At 36.5% G+C, this 22,160-nt stretch overlaps 1 protein-coding gene across 7 annotated transcripts in view; it reads right to left on the bottom strand.

Moving 5' to 3' along the window:
- Window positions 1-22,160, bottom strand: part of LOC145249487 (phospholipid-transporting ATPase ID-like) — a 516,252-nt gene that overhangs the window by 332,608 nt on the left and 161,484 nt on the right. For 2 of the 7 annotated variants that reach the window (XM_080111082.1, XM_080111090.1), the window contains exon 3: window positions 16,163-16,228. The exons of 4 other annotated variants lie outside the window; for them this stretch is intronic. The gene's annotated coding sequence lies outside the window, so the exon portion shown is untranslated. Of the gene's footprint in view, window positions 1-2,122; window positions 2,234-16,162; window positions 16,229-22,160 lie in introns of those variants that run through there. One more of the 7 variants, XM_080111083.1, reaches the window with a different exon arrangement.

Genomic DNA, 22,160 nt, shown 5'->3' with positions numbered 1-22,160 from the left:
ACAGATTTATTGTAGCGACTTCTAGTAATATAATTTACCTAAATTGAATTTATATATATATATATATATATATATATATATATATATATATATATATATATAATTGCGGTGTTAGCTTATTTTATTTACGTTTAAAAAAACTGCAATAAGAAACATGTTTTTCTGTTTTTGATATATTTGTACCATGAAACCATGAATCAAATTTGTATCAAAGAAATAAAAAAAAAACAATTTTAGAATTTGAAGTGTGGATCAGTTATGTATATAAATTCAACATAAAATTATTTATTTTAGTGGCGTTTTAGGGCAGTTGAGGGACGTTTTTGGCCTTCGGCAAGATCAAAGTGTAGTATCTGTTCTTCAGACGCACTTCCGTTTCTTATTCTCTGTGGAGGAGAAATCCTTCACGACTGAGACAATTTTAAATTTTTGTTCCTTTTCTCCACATTTAAAAACGACTCTGGTGTCTAGCTGTCCTGTCCCATGGGGAGGCACCTTTACTAACTGGTGTCATGAATTCGCATTTGAACACTTGCGATTGCATGATGGTTGTTCATTTTAGACTTATCTTTTTTTTTAGACAAATCTGCTGAGCGAGATTTTGTTGGAGACTTTTTTCACGCAAAACTCAAATTAGACATAATATCAGTTCTTGAAAAGATTTCACCCCAGCCAAACATGTCGAACTGTATCGAATTATATCCGATTATTAAGGAATGTTTTACTCACCTAATTCAGATGCAGAAAGGCGTTAAAGAACTCAATGCCTCTGCAGTTATTTCCTAAAATGGGATCTTGTAATAATTTTCCGTTTTGGAAATATATTTTGACTATTGTACTTTCACCTTTCTCGTGATAATGAAATCGTGATTCAAATTTTGAACTCCCTCCCTTTCTTATTCTACAAGGATTGTTAATTCTCCCTCAATAAGGGGACATGGGTTGTTATTTCTCCCTCGATAAGGGAACATACTCCGTGATGCTCCAATAATCCCGGTAAAGGATACAATTAAACATTTCAGCTTCCTGCAAAAGGAATCTGATGTTAAAAAAAAGAAAAAGAAAAAAAAGGCCACCTAAAAGATCTGAAGGATTGAAGCTAAATTTGCCAAAGTTTTGGCAAACACAGATACCGAAAATTACAACTTCAAGGTAAGTGTTCACTTTGTGAATTTTCAAACCTTCACGATCCTTTTCAGTTAAGGGGACTGAATCCCCACAAAATAAAGCAAAAATGGATGAAATAAATTTATCAGCAGAACAATGGAGAGGAAGTTGTTCACCAAGATACACAAAAGGAAGTTGGATAGCATTGTTAATAAAGGTGTGGTGGGCATTAATATAGATATACTTAGAGTTTACAGGCTGCTAATTGGAGCTGGAATGTTTTTAAAAATAATTCGTCAAAATGTTTTGTTTTTTTAAATACTTTGTTAAAATGTTTTTGTTTTTTAAATAATTCACTGAAACCTTTTTAAAAATAATAAAAATATTTTAAAAAATAATTGAAATGTCTTTGTAAATGATTGAAACGTTTTTAAAAAATTCATAGGGGTGAAAGAAAAAACATGATTAAAATAAATATCACTAAAAATTAATATCGGTTTTATGTTTGTAAATTTTTGAGATGAAGATTAATTATTTGCATTATTTGGACTACTGTTCTCACCTTGTTGAGAGAAAGAGTCCAGAGTTTGATAAGAGGCAGCTAAAGAAGGTTGGAGGTTACATCAGTCAAAACGTTGTGAGGATAACATTCAAAATGAGAATAACAGTTCGAATATCCCCCCCACAAAAAAAAAAAAAACGTAATACGCAAATGCACAAAGTCATCTGACTTTGAACGGTCTTCAGCTATTTGCCTTCAGCCACATGCAAAAAAAAAAAAAAAAATCCGTTGATCTAGTGTTGCCCACTTCAGGATCAATACGACCTTCGTACTATTGCAAGCAAAGTTCCCACTTCTTCGAATGCCAATAGGGGAAGTAGGAAATGAAATTTAGAAAAAAATAAAAAGCCATAATATGCAAATGTAAAATGTCGTCAGACTTTGAATGCTCTTCAGCAATTTGCCTTCAACCACACATGAAAAAAAAAAATCTGTTGATCTAGTGTTACTCACTTCAGGATCGACACATATTCACTTGCCGTCTGCACCTGCTGAACCATTCTGAGCTATTATTTCTCAAGAGGAGAAATTAATTTGCCTGCACAAGAGAATTCCACAAGTCAGCTGCAATGTCATTAAGAAAATAATCTTTAAATAAATTTTAAAATTCCTAAAATTTCCGGTTAACTGGTAAAGTATAACTCCCACTATGCATTCTCCTCCTCTACACGGAAATAGCAAGAGAAAAAACGTTAAGTCATCTGTCATGGAATGGACTTGAAATCTAATTTATTTCAAGTTAAGCAAATCCAATACAGCAAAAAAAAAAAAAAAAAAAAAAAAAATCAAGAAAAGATATTCAAAATGCACAATCTTGTTTCAAAACTTATACTAGCGGGGGTGCCCGGGTGTTTGTAGGTGTATTAAAAAAACAAAAAAAACAAAAAAACAAAAAGAAAAGCTAATTGCCTTCAAGACGTGTCGCAGCCAGGAAGGGCAGGCTTTTGGATTTGCTTCGATCGGTTTCGCTTTATTTATATGAGAAAGACAAACAAACACTAAAACTCGATCAAATAAAAGATAGACACGACGTCCGTTCGCAAGTCAGAGATAATACAATATAGGGAGTATAAGGAAAGTTCTCCAAAATAGTAACTTGTCGAGAACCCGACGAAAAAAATCTTTCGGACATACACAAATGTACACGCCCATTTTGCCTTTTATATAATAAACTAGCGAGGGGTACCCGGCGTTGCCCAGGTGTTTGGAGGTGTGTGTGTGGAAACTCCGGGGGGTGGGAGGGTTAAAAAAAAAAAGTAAGTATGAGGATCGAACCCGAACCCGAACCTTTGAGGCAAAGTTGTAAATAAAAGTATGAAAAAAAAAAACGTGCGACGTTAACCATTGCCCCACCGTGAGATACTAACGGAAACACGTTTGAATTTATTTAATTACTTGGATTTGGCAGGTGCCGTTTTAATGAGTCAATGAGGTCAAGTTTGACTGCGGGATAGTACCTTCATTTACTGCTGAATGCTTTTTTCCCCCCAAGATGTTATAGGAAAAAGACTAACCCACATGCGGCGAGCGACAAATGTTGAATATTTATCTTCCCGAAATCGAGCAAATTAAATAGACAGGCGAGCTTCGTTGTTAACTGAGATATTATGATTTATATGTGATATAAAAAGTTTTAAAAAGTTGTGAAGTGAGCGATCGCTTCTCTGAAAAAAGCCTTTTGTTGACATACAGAAAAAGCAAACACACATACATACATTTTCGCTTTTATATATATAGATTAGTTTAGTAGACTTTCAAATCTTGATGGCATCAGTCGAGTGTTCTACATGTCCATACCAGCAAAACCTATTTTTCTCTATTAATCCATTAAGTCTCAAAGTATCTAAATTTTTTTTTTTATTACCGTATTGAAACTGTGTAATCACAAAACATGAGTTAGATACACAACCTGAAAGGAAAAGTTATTTTATTTAGAAACCAAAATATTGAATCTCCTATAAATATGACATTGGGTACATTTGATATATTTTGAATATCAAGAAGCTATATACAATCGAGAGCAACTTTACACATTATGCAAAGGAGCAAATCAGTTTTGCACTTTTAGCAATAAGTTAGTGGCTTACTATTGCAAGACTCATTTATATAAATTCATACGTCATCGAACAAATAGAATTTTAGTACATTTTACAATAATTTTAAAGAAGGTTCCAACAACTCTCAGTAAGAGGTTGATGAATATCAATTTTATCTTTTCGTCATAGTAATTATGCAGTAATAAGTACTATTATATATTAGCAAGCCACCCAGTCTTAAGATACGCTTAAATATGATATTTTAATTCATGAAGATTACATATTTATTATTAACTAGCGAGGGGTACCCGGCGTTGCCCAGGTGTTTGTAGGTGTGTGTGGAAACTCCGGGGGTGGGGGAGGGGTTTAAAAAAAAAAAAAGTAAGTATGAGGATCGAACCCGAACCCTTAAGGCAAAGTTGTAAATTAAAGTGTGAAAAAAAAAAAAGTGCGACGTTAACCATTGCCCCACCGCGAGATGCTAATGGAAACACGTTTGAATTTATTTAATTACTTGGATTTAGCAGGTGCCCGTTTTAATGAGTTAATGAGGTCAAGTTTGACTGCGGGATAGTACCTTCATTTACTGCTGAACGCTTCCCCCCCCCCAGATGTTATAGGAAAAAGCGGCGAACGACAAATGTTGAATATTTATCTTCCCGAAATCAAGCAAATTAAATAGACAGGCGAGCTTTGTTGTTAACTGAGATATTATGATTTATATGTGATATAAAAAGTTTTAAAAAGTTGTGAAGTGAGCGATCGCTTCTCTGAAAAAAGCCTTTTGTTGACATACAGAAAAAGCGAACACACATACATACATTTTCGCTTTTATATATATAGAAGAGACAATTCTTTAGAAGAGTTAATTGTTTGACCTTCCTAATAAAATATATTTAATGAACACAGCACAAAAGAACAACAAACTTCTCTTTAACAATAACAATTTGAAATATTTATTTGTAGCAGGAACTGGCAGGTCGGACTGCGAAAAAGGAAGAAGGAACAGAAAGTTCGTTTTTGAGGTCATCGTCAGTCAGTCAGTACTGAGTTGTCCTCAGCTAATAGCAGTTGTCTCCAGTGAAGGCTGTCGATGCTATAGCAGAATGTCCAGTGGACAGGGAACGGGAGAAGAGGTATTGTTTGGCTGAAGGTCCGGTTCTGACTGCCTGACATTCCCTCAAGACCTTTTAGGCAGCAGATGAATCAATGCGCCTTGTTAGCTGATAGGTCAGCCTGTGGCCGAAGAATTCAGAGGGGGGGAGTGCATTGATTCACCAGAAAAAATAGTTCTCTGTAACTGCTACAATTCTCTATCGATTATTAGGTTGAACATAATATATAGTAGTGAGAACAAGACTAAAAAACATATATATATATATATATATATATATACGACTTGGGTGTCATCAACTAGAATTGAAACCAAAACATACAACTCTCCACCCTCATTCCTTTGCCTTTGTCCAAGCCCACATATATATGAAATATATCAGGTTGACAAGAAAGTTCTTGCGGTTTTTAACTTTTAAATTCAAATGATCATATCTCGACTCAAACGAAAATTTATTGATCGAAATAAGCACCATCAGAATCAACACACTTTTGCCAACGCAAAACAAGTATATTTATGTCAGTAACATAAAAATCTTGTGTTCTGGTGGCGATGAAATCACTGAAGGCATTTTTGATATCATTTAGGTTTTTAAAGCATTTCTCATGGAGAAAGTTGTTGAGATGCTTGAAAAGTGGTATTCGGTAGGTGAGAGGTCTGGAGAGTAGTGCGGACGAGACAGAGTTTCATAGCCCAATTCGTTCAGTCACAGGCCACCAAACCTTTTGATGTCATAACTCAGTTGAGAAACGGGTCGTTCTTGTGTACAAGAAAGGAAGTTGATACTTCATAACAGCGTTTCTTTTGACTGTCGTCTAATTTTTGAGGCACATATTTATCAAGTTTGTCTTTCCAATCCCTCTCAAATGGTTAGAAATTGTTGTACATGTTTATCTAATTCAAAAGTTCTAACATTGGTGTGTGGATTAGCTTTGACTAAGGTTCTTAACCATTGTCAACATCCAATGGCCGACCACTACACTCATCTTCAAGACTCGTCAGAGTCGCAAAATTTCTTAAATCACCATTGTTCTGTGTGTTCAGTAGTGGTTCCTGGGTCAAATGCTTCATTGGTATCGCGAGTTGTTTCAGCAGCTTTTCGGTCTAGCGTAAATTGAAATAAGAAAATTGTGTGAATTTCTTCTTTTTTTTTCCCCTCTTGTATTCAACGTTCTGAAAAAAAGACAATTGTTTTAAACGATTGTAATTTAAACGATTAGATAAAACAAAAAATGCTCTTTAAAATGATATATAAAGTAAAGGTATAATACAAACTTATTGGAAAATACATAATTTGAAATCAAAATTAAAAATTCCGCAAGAACCTTCTTGTCAACTTAATATATATTAGTGATGGGACGATTCTAAAATTTTTCCCCAATTCTGATTTTTAAAAAATTTCTTAACATTTAATTAAAGATTCGATGTTTTTCAAATTGTTCAAATGACTGTATCCCACACCTCTGTGTAATATCTGCATATATTTTGCAAAAATTGTAAAAAATACACTTGAGAGAGGGGGGCATATATTACAAGATTAGATTTTTCTAAAAGTTTTCTCTAATGTTTTCTTCGTAATTGATTGAAAATTGTGAACAAGATTGGTTTCCTTTCAAAACAAATCTCGTTTGCATTTGGTCGTCGTTGATGCTATTTGAAATTTTCATAAACGATTAAAAGGAAATATTGGTATGCAAAATTAGAAAATTGCTTCGCCTTCATAGAAAATACCCGTAAACTAAATATTAAAAGTGAAAAAGGTATAAGAATAGAAAAAAGCTATGAAATTCGAATCAGAAGCTTTATCCGAAAACAAGCCATGCGTGCGTGATCCCCCTCTAGTGCTGCACGTGAGATGACGCCACAAAAAATAGTGAAGAAATTATTAATGTGAGAAGTGTGAAGGGCAAACATTGCCTTCACATTTTCGCCAAGTTTCAGAAAAATCTAATGGATGGAGCAAAAGTTATGAGGTAAAAAGTGTCAGTTTTTACAATTTTGGAGCATATTCAATTCTATTTCATGACCACCACTAGGCCTGATATGTTACACTGTAACAAAGCTATCTCAAAACTTATCAAAACCGACAGTTAAGGACTTAACTCATGCGAGACAGGTCTTCCGTTATCTAAAAAGGAACCAAGGAACAATCTTTAGTATTTAAAAAATCCACAAATTCCCTAAATTTAGAGGGATTTTCAGATTCAGACTGGGGAAACTGAGGATCGAAAAAGTATAACGGGATACTGTTTTAGACTGTCAAAGACTGGATCTATGATCTGGAAAACTAAAAGCAACAAATTGTTGCCCTTTCAACATGTGAGGCAGAGTTTGTTGCACTTGTGTACTCAGCACAGTAGACAATTTTTCTAAACACCCGTTTAAAGTCTATTTTAAAACCAGATCTAAGTAAAAACCAATGGTAATTCATTGTGACAACCAGAGTAATATCTTATTAGCAAATAACTATGATTCATCAAAAGTCGAAGCATATTGATATAAGATATCATTTCATAAAGAATGAAATCGGTAAAAAAATCTATTACTCTGAATTATGTAACATCTGAGAATAATATAGCCGACATTTTCACTAAACCTGTAAAAAAGACAGGATTAAAACATTTTATTAGTGAACATTTTGGAATTTAATCTTGAATGAATATATTTTCAGAAATCCAAAATGAGAAGTTGAAACCACAAAAATAAATAAATAAATAAATAAAGGTTGTAAATTGTCCCGGGTACGATGCTAAACTACAACCATTTTTTTTCTTGTCTTCCTAACAAAATAACAAACTAAAATATCTAACAGAAAGTTTCAAGTTTTTTTTTAACAAAAAAAGAAAAATTGTATATTTGAAAGAAATGTGTATGTCTGTATTTCAATGTATATATTTAAAAAGTATGTATATCTTTATGTATTTGTATAATATATGAAAAGTGTGTATATCTGTATTTTTATATGTATTAAAAAAAAACTTAAACAATGTGATTAAAAATGGCTTCCTTTTACACACATTATACCAATATATTGACTGTTTTTTTTTTTTTGATAAATGAGAATAAAAGACAAATTCCAAAAATAAATAAAACAAAAGAATTTTTTTATTTTTTACACTATGAAACCAAAATGAGCCCGAAAGGACTTTTTCATTAAATCAAAAAAAAGATGGGGTGGGAGGGGTAAAATGTTTTCGAATACTAATGAGGTTATGACCCCAATGCTATGGACAATCTTATTTATAACTACGGTTAGACAATCAACCAATGAGAAACCTTCGACTGCATCATAAAATTATTGAATTTTGGATTCAAGTCAGTTCGTTGTCAACCTCCATTTTGAACGACTGAACCACTAGTGATCATGACTGCATTGATTCTTCCGCGAATAATCTATGCAGAATTTCTTCGCGAATCTAATGCCACCATCTTTATTCTAAAGAATTACTCAACATTCGAGATCGTGACTGCATTGATTCTTTGCAGATTTGATTTACTACCGCCATCTTTGTTCAACATAATGGCTCAACATTTAACATTAATTAAAATATAAAAAAAAAACATTTTTTTTTTAAAATTTTTTTATTTTTTATTTTCTTTTTTTTACATGGGTGTCACCACTTATCAAGGCCCAGAGGCCACTCGAGGATAAGGGTTAATAGGTATACATTAGTCATTGTGATTTTAGCATAGTAAACAGTGGGAATTTTGTAACTTGGATTACTTAGGGGGACGATTCAATTAGAACTTGTTCACATTGGACTTTTTCTTTTTTTTTTTTTTCATAGGTATCACCACATTATCAAGGCCAAGAGGCCACTCAAGGATAAGGGTTAAAGAGTGTACAGTAAAAATTGGACAATATAATAATAATTAGTAATGAAAATTTGGTAAATTTGATAACTTATATGGAACGGCTCATCAAGAACTTATTTACGTTAGACTTGAACACAACCATATTGTAGTCAGCCGGAAAGCAGGAAAATGGAAGACAATTCCACAGGCGTGCAGTTCTAATAAAAAAGCTTTGTTCATGGAATCTACGTTTAGGTTTAGGCACAGATAAAGAGTGGGGGGAATTATTGATAGTGTTTACAGCTAGACGAGTGTTTCTTGTGAAAGTTTTGCGAGGGGGGACCATAGGTTGAAGCTCAGTCGAACACTTTCCATGAAAATAACGATACATCAGAGACAAACTCGCAACATCTCTTCTGTGAGATAGAGGTTGCAAGGAAGAGAAAAGGACATCTCCTACGAGGCTAAGGAAGTCTATTTTGAACTCTATCAAGGCAGGACAAGTCCTTTCTAGCAGCTCCTGCCCAGATGTGGCAACAGTATTCCATCCTTGGACGTACCTGGCTCTTATATAGATAGAGAATTGCATCAGCAGTGAGATATCTACTGGATCGATAGAAAGATCCCACCATTTTTCCAGCGGCCTTGGCAACAGATTTGATGTACGTGTTCCATTTAAGATCAGGAGTAATGGTCAAGCCCAGAAGCTTGTCAAAACTTGAGGCCTCCTCAAGACGAGAGCCATTCATTTCAATTGATGCCAGATGGGGATCAGAATGTTGATGATGTAAAGAGAGAAGCTTGGTTTTAGATGCATTAAAAGTAACCAGCCACTCCTTTCCCCATTGTACTACATGCTCAAGATCAGAGGAGAGAGAATTGGAGAGAACTTGGTCGTTTACTGTCTTAGATGTGCTAGCATAAATGGTAGTGTCGTCAGCATAAATGTCTACAAATGATGTAAGGATGTGATTTGGAAGATCATTAATGTAGATCAGGAAAAAGTTGGACCCAGGATGGACCCCTGAGGGACACCGGCATTAATACTGTGGGCTTCTGATTTTTGCCCCTCAACCACTACTCTTATGAACCTATCAGAAAGAAATGATTTAATAATTGAGAAGACATTTCCAGCTATACCATAGCTAGAGATCTTATGAAGTAAACCTTTATGCCATACCCTATCAAAGGCCTTAGATATGTCAAGAGCAATTGCCCTAGAAAGGTTGCCTCCGTCGAGAGATTTGCTAATCATATGAGATATAACTGTAAGCACATCTGCTGTAGATCTAGCAGAACGGAAACCATATTGAGTGTCACTAAGAAGGTTATTTTTGTTGAGATGGTTGATTACTTCTGTATTTAACAGATTCCAGCAACTTACTCATGACGCACAGGAGACTTATTGGCCTGTACTGAGAGGGGGATGAGCGATCACCTGAATTCTTAAATACAGGGCATACTGATGAAATTTTCCAGGGAGATGGGAAACTATTCTCCTTAAGACAACGTTTAAATAGTTTTGTAAGTATGGGCGCAAGTTCAGGTTGAAGTTTTTTGAGTACTATAATTGGAATACCGTCCGGGCCAGTTGCTTTACTGGAATCAAGGTTTTTGATTAGCTTGGCAACATCACGTACAGATATACGTATATCACAGTGTGTTTTCAGATACAGGAGGAAATATTGGGGGTTGGCGGCCTTGATCGCAAAAGGTAGAATTAGCTGCAAAGTTCTTGACAAAGAGTTTGGCTTTGTCTGATGCTGACGAGATTACCTCAGGTCCATTGATCATAGTTGGGATGGAACACACGCTTCTGTTCAGGACTCTGTTTGCTATTTGCCAAAACTGGTGGGAACCAAGCCGCTGCTCAGCTACTTTGGACTTAACAGATTGAGCATACAACCATCTTGCGCTCTTTATTACTTTCTTACAATGGTTGCTGGCAGTCCTGAAAGCGGCTTTAGTTTCCATACATCTATTACGTTGGAAACAGTGGAAAAAGCGCCTCAGGGGATTAGCAATAAACACACCCTTCTCAAAGAGAAAAGGCAAAGCCGGGCCAGATGGACCTTGTAGAACTGCACAGGACCAGAGACATATGAGGTTCCTTCAATAAGTTTCCTAACTTTTTTGTGCAGGCATTTCAAGTTATTGTAAACTCTTGAAAATTCAGTATGTTATTGTTATACATCTTATGAGATGACTGATCAATTTTTATGATTTCAGGTTTAACAGGAATTGGAATACATCCTACTAAAGCCTGATTGTAACTGATTGGTGAATTTTAAAAAATGCAATCTGGACGCAAGGACACTTTAGAAGAACGATATGCAATTAATTATACATATGGAATACGCCATGTCTTAAAATGTGCCTCCAGTTATACCCTGAGTGTACTGCACCTACACCTTAACCTTCGTAAATCTAAATATACATTGACTGGGCAAAATTCTTAGCTCAATTCCTAATACCTACTCAAACTATAACGTTATCCTGAACCTAAACTAACAAAGTTTAAAAAAAATGAAAAACCTAAAGGTAAAAGTCTTAATCGACACTAACGCTTTTCTAACAAGCCTCCCCACAAAACTGCTTACACTGCATGCCCCTAAATCACTTTGAGGAGTTTAACTATTCATTAGATATATAACCTCTACCAACTAACCCTGTAACATTAACTAACCACGCGGGGGTCGCAGAAATACCTGGATTAGGACCCAGGCGTGGAGCAAACACTCTCAGGGCTGATGGACCCAGTAGATCTTCCCAGATCACCTGTCTAGGAGAAGGAAAACTCTGAAACTAAACCAAAGGGTAGGGAGGCCTCCCCAGTCTTGGGTGACAACTTTCCTAGAGCTGGTAACTCAAACAAATTACCGGTCTGCAAACCTAAATTGCTTAAGGAGTAGATAGGCTCTGTCTATCGCCAGCTTCCATACTCCTTCTTTGCCTATTAGTCAGGCGCAGAGACACTATCACAAGTGAATCGACAAAACACTTAGTGGTAGATCTTGTTTCTTGTCTAGGGCAATGAATGCCGTTCCCCCACTCCCGACACATCCCACCCCTCAAAACTGGCTACTTGGAAGTGCTTGAGTACCATACATGCCTGTGCAATTAGATTGGGGTGATCTTCTTCTGATGGGCTCAGGGTACTGGATTGACAGTTCCTGGCTGCTGTTTCTGACTGGTAGTACAGGTGCCCTAACTCTTTGTAGCGCTTAGAGTGGCTGCTCCATCAACAGTTGTATAATATCAGGATGTTTGTAGTGCCATGTTGTGCATGGAAAGGGACCCTGCACTCATCCCCGATGGGCTTTCCTGAGGCCACAGTCCTAGTTGAAGAAAGGTCAGCTAATGGTCTACTTGTGTTGCATGTCTAATACCCTGCATAACCTCTTGTTCAACTCCCCCTCATCTAACAAACTCTTTAAAAACATGATGACAGTACAATCAAAAAATAAGCTTAAACCAGGCCTAGGGACAAACAAACCCAATTTGCCTCCTCCCTTGAGGCTTGCATTCACTAACATTTGTGGGCTTAGAACTAATTTAAATGATGTTGAAGCATTTCTCCTAACAAATACCCCGGATATCTTAGCACTAAACGAGACTAACCTACACTCCTCCATCCCTCTAACTACTTTAACATGCCTGGCTATCTCCCACTCTGCCATAAAGACTGACAGACATATGCACGGACTTGGAGTCTACATTCGTAATACTCTCCCCCTGACTAGAGAAACAAACCTAGAAACGGACGATCAAGCCTTTATGTGCTTTAGACTAAACATACAACATAACATTAGCTACTTTTATTTTCTCTACCGCTCTCCCTCGACCCAGGACTGCACCATAATAAACAAAGTCTCTGACAGCATAGACACAGCACAAGTACATGTATTTGGTGACTTTAATGTTCACCACAAAAACTGGCTTGGATTCTCTACTCACACAGATGCAGTGGGCAGCACAACACAGTTTTGCTATATCTCACTCCCTATCACAAATGGTTACGTTTCCAACCCGTTTCCCTGACCAGCGAGAACAACATGCATCACTTCTAGATCTGTTTCTGACTACAGTTCCCGAGGATTGTATAACAAGTGCTGACAGCCCACTCAGGAACGTTGATCATGCAGTGAAATCGCCCTAAATTCTAGACGCAAAACTGAAGAGCCAGTGCTCAAAACAACGAGATATTATAAAAAGGCTTACTGGGAAGCCATCAGAGATCTTATCAGAGATGCCCCATGGGGAAATATTTTTTCTCTTCCTGCTGAACAGTGTGCAAATGAGACCACTGAATGGTTCAAAACTGCAATCGAAGCATATGTTCCCATGCAGAAATTTTATAGCAAGCCCCACTCTCCCCAATGGTTTACTTTGACTTGCGCAACTGCCATTGCTCAAAGGCAGCATGCATACCGCAAATTTAACCGACATAAGTCCAGTTCAAACAAACAGAAGTATATAGAAGCTAGAAAGAACGTTAAGAAAGAAATAGCAACAGCTAAGAGAGAATTTACTGAAACCACTAAAAAACGCATCGAAGCACAAAAATTAGGAACCCGCGACTTCTGGAAAATCTACAACAGTGTAGTAAATAATGGGCAATCAACAATTCCCCCACTAACCAACAATCACGAGGTTGTTTGCTCAGCAACCGACAAGGCTAATATGCTTGCCAGCCGGTTTGCCTCGAACTCCACACTGGACCCTTCCAACCACCCCCTACCTGAATTTCCTTTGCAGACAGACACCACGCTAGACGATCTAAAAATCACCCCTGCTCAGGTACACGCTATCATAAAAAACCTTGACACTTCAAAAGCATGTGGACCTGATCTCATCCCAGCTGTGCTATTAAAAAAGTGCCCAGCCAAAGTAGCTCCAGTTCTCTCCAAACTCTACAACAAATGCCTTAACGAATCATGCTTTTCAGGCTGTTGGAAAACTGCTTCTGTGGTACCAGTATTCAAGAATTCTGGTGAAAGAACTGACCCATCAAATTATCGCCCCATTAGCCTCCTCCCACTTTTCGCCAAAATATTTGAGACCATAATTAACCATGCTCTAGTCCGGCACCTTACAGATGCTAAACTTCTGACTGACAATATGGATTTAGACAAGCCCGTTCCACAGCAGACATCCTCACTGTAATCTCTGAACATATATACCATTCACAGGGCAAAGCGGTAGCTCTAGATATATCTAAGGCCTTTGACAGGGTATGGCATGAGGGTCTCCTCATGAAAATTAAATCATACGGTATCACTGGTAGAATACTTAACACAATTAAATCCTTCTTAGATAAGAGAAAAATCCAGGTTGTCCTCGACGGTCGTACATCTAAACAGTGTGATATAAATGCGGGAGTGCCTCAGGGGTCTATCCTTGGACATCTATTGTTCCTAATATTTATTAATGACCTCCCCGACAAAACTGCCTCTGAGATGGGTATATATGCTGATGACACCACACTCTATAACAGGCATGACAGGAAAACAAATGAACATAATTAAAGAAATGGCAAAAACACTAGAGGATGACCTCCAATCTGTAGTGGAATGGGGACATAAATGGATGGTCACATTCAATGCTGCCAAGACTAAACTTGTTTCCTTCAATAATTACAAGAAACCTTCTCTGCCACCAATAGCAATGGAATGGCCAGTGACTCCCTGTCTGAGAGTACATCTTTCAAACTGCTTGGCCTAACGTTCACAGGAAACACGAGTTGGAACAATTATATTGAAAACATTGCCAGGGCCGCTGCGAAAAAGGTAGGCTCTCTCTACCGTGCTAGAAAACTGCTGACACCTGAAAGTATACTGTACCTCTATAAGGCCACCATTCGCCCATGTATGGAGTATTGTTGTCACATTTGGGCTGGTGCATCTGCTGCTAGTCTCTCGCTCCTAGACAAGGTTCAAAAGAGTCGCAAATCTGATAGGCCTTGAACTGGCATCTAAGCTTCAGCCTCTAAAATATCGACAAAACGTTGCATCCCTCTGCCTGTTCTACAAGTATTTTAATGGTGAATGCTCTGACGAATTGCAGACACTTGTGTCCCCATGATGTAGACACTCTCGACAAACCCGACAGGCAGCTAAATCCCACCCCCACACAGTAGAGATCCCTAGATGTAAAATATCTTTCTACTCTAGTAGTTTCTTCCCCAGAACCGTTAGACTCTGGAATTCCATTCCAGGCCCCTGCTTCCCTAACTGTACTGACATGCAGAAGTTCAAGTGTAACGTGAACAGACATCTTGCTGCCCAAATCCCAACAGTGCTCCAGTAGTTGCTTCCCCTGATAGTAGCCCTCTACACCAAAGTGGCAGTGTGCCTTGTTTGGGGTGAAAATGCAATAAAAAAAAAAATAAATAAAAATAAAATAAAATAAAATTCTGTTTTAAACTTGGAAAAAATGCAACAGAAACGTATGGAATGCTTCAGACTGCTTTTGGACCATCTTGCATGAATTGAGCATCAGTTTTTGAGTGGCATAAGAGATTCAAGGAAGGCAGGGAGTCTGTGAGGAATGATGAGAAGTATGGAGGAGTAAGGAAGTCAGAACACTAGAGTTGATTGGTCAAATAATTCCATGGATAAGGGCTGCCGTGTGTCTATAGAAACAATAAATTCAGTTTGCTGTCAATATGGGAACTATACACACAATTATTCGTGAGGAACTGAAGATGCAGAAGATTTGCGTGAAGTTTGTCCCAAGGGTGCTCATCCTTATTATAAACTATTTGACCAAGATGGACATCAAGACATTTCCTCACCCTCCCTATTGTCCAAACCTTGCTCCCTGTGACTTTTGATTATTCCCTAAGCTCAAGGAAAACAGAGGTTGTCGTTATAAGACAATTGAGGGGATGAAAGAGGCTGTTGGAACGGTACAACAAGTGCATTGCAGCCAAAGGAGATTACCTTGAAGGGGACTAGAATGCTATGCATGTAATATCAATAAAAGTGCCTATATGAAAAAAACGTCTGGAAACTTATTGAAGGAGGTTGCAAGGAAGAGAATAGGGCATCCCTCCACTAAGCTACAAAGTCTATATTAGACTGTCAAAGTAGGATAAGGTGTTTCTAGCAGCTCCTGCTCAGATGTAACAAGAAAGGTTGCAGGGGAAAAAAGGTCATCCCCTACTAAGCTACAAAATATTTTTTGAACTCTGTCAAGGCAGGATAAGTGCAGATTCTGCCCAGATGTGGCAACAGTACTCCATCCTAGGACGTACTTGACTCTTATACAGATAGAGAATTGCATCAGCAGTGAGATATCTACTGGATCGATAGAAGAATCCCACCATTTTTCCAGCGGCAACGGATTTGATGTACGTGTTCCATTTTAGATTTGATTCAGGAAAATTGTTATTGCATTTGCTTTTGTTTTTTTTTTGTTTTTTTAGAAATTGCACTCAAAGTGATATCACAGACACAAAAATAAAAAAAAAAAGTAAAAGCAAAGTCATGAGAAAATACAGAAAAAAAAAGAAGAAAAAAAAAGAAGACGGACTCAATTTCAGACCTGAAGTATTTTTCTTTGTAGGGCGGAGTGGGTGTGATGCTGTGTCGAGTGGCACATCACGGTGGCCTAAACAAACAAAAAAACAAAACAGGAACAAAAATAAAAAAATAAAAATTGACACAAGCCTAAATATTTCTACAGAGAGAAACAGACCAGAAAGAAACAAACTATTAACCGACATTTTTTAGATTTCAAGCAGATTAACGCTTAGAAAAAAAAGCTTGTCAAACAGAAACCAAAAAACTAAAATGCGAAACATGAACACGTTTTCTTAAATTAAAAGATAAACCAGAGAAAACACAAGAACGTAGATAAACATATATTTATCTGTGTGTGTATGTATGTGTGAAGAAAGTTAAAATATACAAATTATGATTTACAAACATTTATTGTTCACTTGAAGGACCCGTGTACCGGCGTTGCCCGGTGGAAGTATATCCCACCTGTAATGAAAAAATAAAAAATAAAATTACGGTCGTTAGTGGGAGTCACTTAGGCCCATTAAAATAGTGGGCACTGGAGCCCGTGGCCAAAATGAAGATACCGTGGTGAAGTGCTGATGCATTTCATATATATTGAAGTGTTGTCTTTCTGCATTTACTGGCGTTTATTGTGAGTGACTTTATATTTCTACATTGTCACTACCATTCGCCAGCCTCTTTTGATACTTTTGTTGTAAAAGTCCAGAGTGCACTTTGTCACTCATATCTGTCACCACTCTGAAATCGATGGACCCATCTCCTAACTGTGCTGACATAAACTGCATCAGCTTTGTAAATGTTCAACAGGCGCTGGTGGATGTTAATATTTCTCAAAAGTGCTCAATACACATGTATTAAATTAATGAAATCAATTATGTTAATTGTCTGCTCAACGGTTCAAGACTGATTCCAGTCAGTTTTGATTTTCTGATGTTTATATAATTTCACACACACACGCACACACACACAAAGGATAGAACTTGAACACCTACTAAACACTATCTTCGAGTGTAAGGTCTCTTTGTCCAGAGGTTTGTCAATACAACCTCGCATGAGGATATTTTTCCCTGCAAGTAAACCATGACTAAATATTCAAAATCACATAGTATTTGTAGCCCAAATAAGATCTCAATATGGCTAGCTAATACTGACTTTTACAAGGAACTAGCCTGGGTGCCCGGCGTTACCCGGGGTGTTTAGAGGTGTGCGCTGAGTAGAAGAAAAAAAAAAAAATGGTAGTAGGCAGGCAGGCAGGCAGGCTCGAACCCGTGCTGTGAAGGAGGAAAAGAATGTGAAAAAAAAAAAAAATGTGACGTCTTTGCTGTTGCGTCCATTGCTAAACCGAAAGTGGCATAGGTTTAAATTAAGGCTAGTCAATCAAAAAGAGAGGATGACTTTTGAAAATATCGGCAAAAAATGTGACCCCTCTCTGTAGAAAAGTGACCAATTGAGGGTGCAGGAAGTAATGTTGTTAGTCAATTTTTTTATATTTGTTGTCCAAAGGGTCAAGCTTCAAAACAATTCCAATCTGGTGAAAATCTGTCACCTCTGTTGAAAGTTTTAGGCAGGCATACAAACAAACATACATACATACATTTAAACAGACACATGAGATTTATATATTAGATGGTTCACCTACTCCAAATGATGTTACCTCAAGTATCAGTATGAAGCTGGCTACGCCATCAGACTAGATGAATTCTTGTCCTTGAATCTACTAAGACCAAGAGACCACAAGAAAGGTATATTATAAAATATTTAAATAGTTAATGAGAGAGGAAAATTGTGTTCTCAACTACTTTACTAACTCAGTGTTGTGAAGTAAACTTTTGAATATCTATGCTTTGCATTAGAGATCAAGTGTTAGCCCCAGGAAGGGGCCCTTTGATTTCTGAGACCTTCACCTGAAGTAAAATGAAATAAGAGAAATTTATATATGTACGTGTGTTAAAGACTAATCAATGCTAAGTGTTAAATGTATAGATTTCTACCCAGAAAAGAGAAATTCTTTCCCCTTTGTCAGAAATATTGCTTATGAAATGTAAGGTCTAAAGGACAAAATAAGGGAAGAGAGAGTTACGCAGCTGTAAAAAGTAAACCCAGGGTCCGCTTTCTACTCACTATACAGAAAAATTTATTCAAGACAAAGAACAGGGAGAGAAACGGGAACTTTTGTATGTGTGTGAGAAAATGAAAGACAGACAGATAGGCAGACAGCTTCATTCGTTACTACTTGTTTGCACTGTCCCCATTTGGGAACAAGACCCAGATGTATCTTTTCTCCTTGAAATCTCACCAGGCAAGAGAGAGAAGAAAAAAAAAACTTCATCTCCCATATTTTATTTGATTTGGGAGGGGGGGGGGTAGTCAAGTATTGAAATGCGATATATGTTCAGTTTTTAATTTTTTTTTTTAAGAAATCGCTCCAGACAATGCATGAAGCCACTTGATATATATTGGAGATGCCTATTGACCTTAATCATGAAAAGACCAGGGTTACAGGTAAGAGAAAAACAGTAAGCAGGAAGAGAGTTCCGCAATCTTGCAGTACTTGGAAAGAAACTACTAGAATAGGTAGCGGTATTACAATGAGGTATCAAAACAGTGAAGTGAGTGAAACCACTAGACTAACAAGTCAAACAAGCTGGAACAAAGGAAGCAGATCAGACAATTTGAAGAGCATGTACCATAATAGTATTCATAAAATAGACTGAGATTAGCAACATCACGTCTGTGAGAAAGAGGTTGCAGAGAAAAAAGAATGCGACCAATCAAATTACAGATATGTTTCTGCACCTTATTAAGAACCCTCAAATGTGATAAAGATTCACCAGTGAAAATATAACAATCAATTCCATACATAGTCTGAGAGTAGATAGAGATCGAGAATAGCCTCAAGTGTTAAAAGTGATTGCTTTCTTTGATGGTATTTCCCTAAATTGCTGGTGTAAATTCTGCATTCAGCAAAGCATAATCAGAGTTATCTGCCCCTATGTAATTTTGGTGAAGAAGAAAAGTCGACATGTTTAATTTCAGGTTTTTAATTTTTTTTTTTTGCAGTAATAACTAATATCAGCTAATATGTGTTAAGTATCGTTTTTATGCAAGAAAATTACATAAATATTTATTGCTGTATAAAATAGGGTTGATTTCCTAATGTATTGTTGCTATTTAGTGGGATGGGTTTGTTTTGGCATTTCTCCCAAACTTATTTTGTTCTAAATTTCTTACTTGTCTCGTTTTCCTGAGAAAAAAAAATCAGTATTTATCATATTTAATGTGAAAATACATTAGGAAATTAACCTTTTTGTTTTGTGAAAATTTATTTCACTTAAAAAAATTCAAATCAATAAACATAATCCATCAGTTTTTCTTTTTTTAATCTTTTGAGATAAGGCTTCGTAATTCGAGGCCAGTGGCATAATGGATAGAGGTGTTGATTCTCTACAGTTCCAGCTAAGGATTGTCTGAAGATAGGGTTTCAATCCTACCCACAGCAGGCCAGAGGATTAGTTGGGCAAAACGTGATGAGCCAAAAGGAAGGCAGTAATTACTGGGAATAAGTTACAAGGCTCAGCATTCCTATCTCGTTGCAGTTAATCACCTGAAGAAGGCCAGAGGATGAGTTGGCCGAAATGTGGTGAAACAACAACAACTTGAAAGTTGAGGATAACAGTCCACAAAAAAGTATGAATGCACATAAGCCATCAGATCTTAATGCCATCCGCTTCCAAGACTAAAATAAATTTTTATGGAAGAAGTTTCTTTAAAAAAAAAAAAAAAAAAAAAAACAAATTGAACATGCAGGGTTCTCCTCCACAGGTGAAAAATTTACTTTCACTATGACTAATGTTTGTGCAAAACTTTTTTAAAAATTCCCAGGCATGGTTACTGAGAAAAGTGTGAACAAACGAACAAATTAATGATATTTGGGCAATTTTACCCCTATAATGACTCATAGGAAGGAAACCAAAGTTACCCCGGAAAATTCCTTCTTAGCAAAAATTTACTTTCACCATGACTAATGTTTGTGCAAAATTTTTTAAAAATCCAAGGCATGGTTATTGAGAAAAGTACGAACGGACAAACGGGGGTGAATTACTAGGTCCAAACCACTCCTTTGTCGAGGGACTAAAAATAAATTAAGTAATAATAATAAAGAACATGGACATGTTGTGCAATGGATAAAGGTGCTGATTACAATCAGCTCCAATTGACAATCGTCTGGTATAATTCTTATAAGAATCTGTAGTGCAGTGGTTAAAGTACTTAAAAAAAAATCAATTGTAAAAGTGATATTCTCCGGAAGGTTGAAGGCTCAATTTTTAATGTGGGGAATAAAAAAATATAATTGCGAATTACTTAGGACCTCTATCCAGTCATGGCTGATGGAACAAGAACATGCTACCCCCATGAAGTAAATAAAGGGTTCCATTCGAAATTTTGTCTATATTCCAAAGTTCAACAAGATACACTGAAGAAGGTCGTAGGTTACATCGACCAAAACGTTGTGAAAATGACACTCAAGATGAGAATAGTAATCCGATGAATCCAATAGATACGGATCTTATTCTTACTTGTAATTATTTTTCCACTCAGTCATTTTTTGAACTGTACTAATTTTGACATGACATGCAAGTACGTAATGTTTTTTGTTTAATTATCTCTTGCTGAAGTTGGTGAGATGTTGAAGGAAAAAAAAAAGCATTTAATCTTCGTAGCCTCGTAGGAGATGTCCTTTTCTCTTCCTTGCAACCTCTATCTCACAGAAGAGATGTTGCAAGTTTGTCTCTGATGTATCGTTATTTTCATGGAAAGTGTTCGACTGAGCTTCAACCTATGGTCCCCCCTCGCAAAACTTTCACAAGAAACACCCGTCTAGCTGTAAACACTATCAATAATTCCGCCCACTCTTTATCTGTGCCTAAACCTAAACGTAGATTCCATGAACAAAGCTTTTTTATTAGAACTGCACGCCTGTGGAATTGTCTTCCGTTTTCCTGCTTTCTGGCTGACTACAATATGGTTGTCTTCAAGTCTAACGTAAATAAGTTCTTGATGAGCCGTTCCATATAAGTTATCAAATTTACCAAATTTTCATTACTAATGATTACTATATTGTTCAATTTCTACTGTACACTCTTTAACCCTTATCCTTGAGTGGCCTCTTGGCCTTGATAATGTGGTGATGCCTATGTAAAAAAAAAAAAAAAAATCACATAATATAAGAAAATATAATTTTATGCGTAAATTTTTCAGTATTTACTTCAGTGCTCAATACATAGGTACAGCTAGGTAGTAAGTTGTGAAAATATATTAAAAAAAAAAACCCTAATAGCATGTGCGTATATATAAACGTGCGACAACCACAACTTTTCGCATAAGCCTGACGAATTCTCACAAGAATGAAACGCGAAATATTCTGTGTAGCTTAATTGCCATATATATATTTTCATAACTTATGATCTGCACATGTGTGCTTAAGTGACAGACTTTCATTTCAACTGTAAAGTGCTCAACAATAAGAAGCGAGTTCTTAAAGGGGCTGACACAATTATTACTATAATAATAATTAAATACTTACAGACACTCGTGTTTCATCCTTTCATGAAACATCAGTGCAAGGTGTCACGATTATATATACATTATATATATATATTACAAGAAAAGCGGGAAATTTGTCAAACAACGATTTATTTTTACAAAGAATAATTTTGACAAAGTTTTTCAAAGACAAATGTTATATTATACTCATAGATACTTAAAATGTTGTTCATGCACCTCACGTCTTAACCTAGAAAACCAAGCTCGTGTGACGTTTTGAAGGAATCACGAATTTTATTCATGATCTAAGCTGACCTTCAAATTTCCCGCTTTTCTAGCGGCCACCCTGTATAATAATTTATATATATATATATATATATATATATATATATTGTGTGTGTGTGTCTGGATATGTTGGAAGAATCTATAAAATGCTTGATCATAAGAATGTGAGAACTAAAATAAAAACTGCA

The sequence above is a fragment of the Euprymna scolopes genome, chromosome 28 (assembly GCF_053919585.1).
Source record: "Euprymna scolopes isolate OS-2025 chromosome 28, ASM5391958v1, whole genome shotgun sequence".
Classification (NCBI taxonomy): Eukaryota; Metazoa; Mollusca; class Cephalopoda; order Sepiida; family Sepiolidae; genus Euprymna; species Euprymna scolopes.
This window is presented reverse-complemented; position numbering and strand designations above follow the sequence as displayed.